Raw genomic sequence first — 6060 nt, forward strand, 5'->3', positions numbered from 1 at the left:
GTTATATTTAAATATTTAAAATATAGTTTATATATTCTAATTAAATTTTATAAATAATTAATATTTATGGTTTAAAATTATTTAAAATTTTATATTTTATATATTAAAATATTAACAAGAAGTTATAATAATTTTTTATATTCTTACTAAAATATAATAATATTAAATAATTTAAATATTATTTAAATGCATATTTGTTACTTGATAATAACATGTCTAAAATAGACATTTTATTTCTCAAAAGTACTTTTTGACAGCAATGCTAAACACTCAAATTTTAAACTAAACTTTTCAAAAGTACTTCTCAAAAGTACTTCTCAAAAACACTTTTTCACAGCACTTTTCAAAAGCATTGCCAAACTAGCTCTTAGTCGTTCACTCATTGTTGGATTTGTTTCTTTGCATAGATTAAGCTCATAGCTACATTTCATGCATCTGCTTCAGGATGATGTCAATATTTCTCGAACTCGCAATGTTTGTACCTTTTTGTTCTTAGTAAACTTGACATGTATGTAAACACCCTTTGTCCACCCCAATTGTTAGATCCGATGTATAGGATGTCACATATGTTGTCGGAATAACTATTGACAAAAAAATTCACAATAATATCATTATTTCACATCATAATTCATACAATTAATAACAATACAACACAGAACATCAACAACATGCTTTTCTAGGTTTCAATACGAACATACAAATGTTTTACTTCAACATGAGATCAAATAGGGATCTTTTTGTAACATTTTTAAAATTTTAGCTCAAATACATCTTAAATAAATCATTCAAATATTCAATCATATCCTAAACACCTACATATAATAATATACAGATAAATTCAAGCCTTAATCGAGCTTACAAAAGCTCTTTTTGTAGACCCGAGCATGAAATGTGACCAAATTATAAAATTTTCAAAATTTCCAAATCAGGTATCAATACCCTCACCTAGTACCAATACAAAATTTAGCTTCGATGTTTCAAAAAAGTTAACATTAAAATCAAAGTATTAATACAGTAGTAAATTATCGATACCTTCTTCATGGTATCGGTACCTTACCGTTGTATCGATACCATTTTGAGATTCCGTTGTTTTGAAAATTAAGAAAATTTGTTAAAGTATCGATATTCTTATCTAAGGTATTGAAAATTCCTATTAAGTTTGCAAAAATGTTCCTTTTGGTACCTATTTCATGCCAACAACAACAATTTATATAATTGATACATAATGCACGCTTATACCTTGTAACACCCTTACCCTACCCAAATGTTGAATCCAGGTATGAAGTGTCTCAACTGAATTGAATTGGTCCTAACCACTAATTTAAAACTTAACTATTTTAAAATTGGACTGTATTACTTTTTAATACTGGTTCTAACAACAAAAACCTTAATTTAAAATAAGAGTTTACTATCTCAAAAATCCCGAACTCTAAGGAACTATTTAATTACAATATATTCAACCCCGAGGTGGAGCCTCTAAAGGTACCCCTTTCTTATATGCATGATAACTTACTAACGATGTTTTTGGATCTAACACGGTCTAGCTTGGTACCCCTTTTCTACATGTATGGAAACTTACTAACAATGTTTTTGGATCTAACACAGTCCAGCATGGTCCCCCTTCGAGCTCTTTATCTCGCGATTCCTGCAACTACAGATCAAACCCTTGTAAGTTCGTATGAAGTTAGTTGTAACATGGATGGATGCTTTGTTGTGGATTCTGGTAGTCGAAAGGGTGGTTTGGCACTTTTATGGAATGAAGGGTGGATGTCGTTATCCAACATCAGTCTATGAACCATATTGATTTGATTATCCGAGGTGATGGGCAAGATCAAATCAGGTTTACCGGTTTCTATGGTTATCTAGAGCAGAGTCAAGGGCACAAATCATGGGAATTAATTCAAAATATTAGTAATATGGTAAATAAGGATTGGATCGTTTGGGGTGATTTCAATGAAATACTTAATGATGTTGAAAAGTGTGGGGGAGACGGAAAGTTAAGGTAGCCATTGATTCGTTTTGAAACACTATGGAGGAGTTGTTGTTGGTGGATATTAAATTGGATAGAGGATGGTTTACGAGGAAAAATAATCAGAAGGGAAGGAAGTTGGTTAAGGAAATGATTGACAGATTTTTGGTCTCCACTCGTTGGTTGCGTAAAGTGCCTTTTGTGTCTATGGAGGCTGTTCGTCAAGCTAGTTCGGATCACGATGCTATCTTTTTTGATACCTTTGGTCAACAGTTGAGGGATATTTTAAGGGACCCAAGATTATTTTTCAAATACAAAGCTTGCTGAGTCGAGGACAAGGAGGCTAAAGATATTATTAAAAGCGAGTAGGATTAAAGGGATGAGAATCTTTTGTCTAAAATTAAAGGTGTGGGTGCTCGTCTTCGGGATTGGCAACATCGTTGATTTAAAAGGTTAAAAAGTCGTATACGCTGATTGGTTGATCGAATTGACAGACTTATCAATGGGCCTATACTGGAGTCTAATACCGATGAGTTAAAAGCTACTCGGATTGAGTTAAGGCACTTATACTTGGAAGAAGAAAAGTATTAGAGGCAAAGATCTAGGATTCAGTAGCTAAAAGATAAGGATTGGACACTTTATTCTTTCATGCTTGGGCTACTAGACGGAATAAAAGGAATAAAATTGAGGGCTTATTTAATTCTGATAGTGTATGGGTTAAAGATCTGAGCGATGTGTGTGGGTTGGCAAAGGATTATTTTCTTTCGCTATTCAAATATGAGACAGGTGGTAACTTTGAGAGGATTCTTGATCAGATTTCAAGATGCATTTCTCCTGAGATGACTCTCTTACTTGATGAGCCAGTTACAAATAGAGAAAACTTTGAGGCTTTCAATCAAATGGACCCTCGTAAAGCTCCGAGTATTGATGGGTTAACGGACCTCTTTTATAAGGAAAATTTGGATGTCTTGAACAAAAAAGTGATACAGTATTGCCATGAAATCTTAAAGGAGGATTGTGATCCTATGGACATTAATGAGACGGTTATGGTCTTTATTCAAAAAATCAATGAGCCCAAGGATATGACTCACTTCCCGCCGATCAATTTGTGTCAGGTTATCTATAAAATGGTTTCTAAGGTTTTATCTAATCGATTGAAAGTTTTACTTTCGGAGTGTATCAGTTAAAATCAAAGCACTTTTGTTCTAGGGCGGATGGTTCATGATAATATTTTTATTTCCCATGAACTTATGCATTACCTCCAGAGTCATAAAAATAGTCCAAAAAATGGATTTGTTATTAAGTTTGATATGAGTAAGGCTTATGATAGGTCGAGTGGGATTTCCTGGAAAAAGTGATGCTTCAAATGGGTTTTTCAGTCTATTGGGTTAGAAAGGTTATGCGGTGTGTTCGGTTGGTTCATTGTGTTATCAAATGTAATTTAGCTTTATCGACAGAAATTATCCCGAAAAGAGGTCTTCGTTAGGGTGAACCGTTTTCTCTTTATCTATTTTTGTTTTGTTTGGAGTCTTTATCCAGAATGTTCTATGGGTCCCGTATGAATAGGAAAATTTGAGGCATACATCCTAGTCAGAATGGCCCTCGCATCAATCATCTTTTCTTTGCTGATAATGCTTTCTTGTTTGTGAGAAATAAGAAGGAGGAGGTCAAGGAAGTTTTAAAGATCTTTCATGAGTTTGAGAAGGATTCGGGTCAAAATGTTAACCTTACAAAATCTGTAGTGTACTTTAGTCCTAAGACTCTGAGAAGTCAGAGGCAAATTCTTAGCAAGATGTTGGTGATGTGTGTTCTAGAGACTATGGAGAATTATCTCAGTCTCCTGCTTACCATTGGAAAGAAAAAGACGGAGGCCTTTCAACATATTCTTGATCATTTTTTGAATAAGATAAATGGCTGATCTAAAAGGCTTTTATCATATGGTGGTAAGGATGTTTTCGTTAAATCTGTATTAAAATACTTACCCCCTTATGCTCTTTCTGTTTTTCTTACTCCTAGGGGAATGATTGATGACATGATCTCTAAGATGAGGAGCTACTGGTGGGCGAGCAAATCCAAAGGCCGTGGATGAGCTGTGAAGGCTTAGGACGATCTATTCACTCTAAAGGGTATGGGTGGGCTAGGGTTTAGAGACCTCAAGCTCTTCAATAATGTGTTGCTGGGGAGACAAGTTTAGAGGCTGATCAACCATCAAGACACCATTTGTTTTCAAGTCCTCAGTTCTAAGTATTTGACGGAGGGAGATGTGCTAAACCCGAAGAAGATTGATAAGCCTTCATTTACATGGACTAGTATTTTGATGGCGGCAAGAATTTTAGAGGCTGGTTTCTGTTGCTAAGTTGGTGATGGCAAGAGTATTAAAATTGGGAAAGATCAGTAGGGCTTCGAAGGTTTAGATGGTAATTTTTTGAGATTGTCTCATGATGGCATTTGGGAGAGAGTTGCTCAGGATTTATGGACACCTTATCACTTGGAATAGAATGATGTTCAAATTCATGAACTGTACAGGAAGGATTTGATGGATCAAATTTGTCCTTTGCCCATTATTTTAAATGGTCCTCCATATAGGGTGATCTAGTTCCATAACAAGAACGACATATACACTACGAAATCCACTTACTCGTGGTTCATTCTCAATCAAATGGGTTATGGTCCTCATCATTTTTTTAGAGGTTATTTGAAAGCTCCGGATTCTTCTTAAGATTCGCATCTTCGTGTGGAGGGTAGGTCATGATTTACTCTCGACAAATGTGAAAATTTCTTCTATCAAGCAAAATGTTGGTCAGGGATGTTTGAGATGTGGTAGTGGAGATGAAACAACCATTCATGCCTTGAAAGAATGTCCTAAAGCCTATGAGATTCTCTCTTTTGGGGGTATTGATAGACGGCTCCTTGACATTGAGTTTAAGCTATGCATTGATTGGTTAGAGGTGTCCAAGTGTGTGTTGGATAGGAAGAGGTTTAAAATTTTGTTATGGTCTTTTGGAACATATGGAGTTGTCAAAATAATGCTCTCTTCCATGGTAAAGAGTAAGAACTTAGATTGATATAGGAGCGTGCTATAACTCTTGAGTCAGATTTTAGGATTCATAATTTAATTAATAAATCGATTATCCCTACAGTTCCAAGCTCTCAGAAATGGGAGAAACCACCTATTGGTTTTATTAAAGTTAACATTGTTGTTGCTATGGTTGATGGTATTATGGGCATCAGTGTTATAACTCAGGATTGGAGGGTTTTGTGCTTGGTGGGTGTGTAGGAGTCAAAGGGAATCACATGAGTGTGAAATGGGCGAAACTTGATGCACTGATCAAAGGAATCACCATGGCATGTTCTTATAATTTCGATAAAATCATCTTCGAATCCGATTACGTGAACCTTGTCAATTGTTTTAGAAAGAACCAAGAGGACATCACTATTTTGGGGCATAAGATCAAAGATACTCGGGGCATGCTTGAGATCTTCACTTCAGCCGAAGTTAAATGGATTGGTCGAAATAGAAATAAAATGGCGAATTCTCTTTGTAATCTTGCGTTGAGTACTCATTATAACTTGACTTTCGATATGGAGTATCCTAGCGATACTATAATTGTATTATTCTTGATTCTCTTTAAATCAAGATAGTGGCCTTTGGCCCCATTTTTGTCAAAAAAAAGTTAGTGAGTTTCTTTATTGCATTACACAAAATTAGACCCCATCTTACAAAGACTTAAATAGAAAATTTCTAAACACAATTAACTCCTTGCTTTTTTTTGTTTTTGTAAAATTTCTCTAAATCCAACCGATGATTTTTTATTTATTTCCAAACTTATCCATTGGTGGATAGATCATTAAGTGATCTTTCCCTGAACCATTTTATCACTTTTTCAACTAGTTTCAATGGTTCCTTAAATGACTCATCATATTTGTGGACATTGCCCTTCTCTTATGATGCGATTTCCTAAGCTTGGAGGGTTCAAAAAATAGCTCGAATGGGATGGACCGTCTTGAAAGGGTTCAATTGGTGGAAACCTCAACTCATAGCACTTGAATGCTTTAAGGAACCCTAGCTATATTAAAACTATGACTCACTT

This window comes from Gossypium hirsutum, chromosome A04 (genome assembly GCF_007990345.1).
Source record: "Gossypium hirsutum isolate 1008001.06 chromosome A04, Gossypium_hirsutum_v2.1, whole genome shotgun sequence".
Classification (NCBI taxonomy): Eukaryota; Viridiplantae; Streptophyta; class Magnoliopsida; order Malvales; family Malvaceae; genus Gossypium; species Gossypium hirsutum.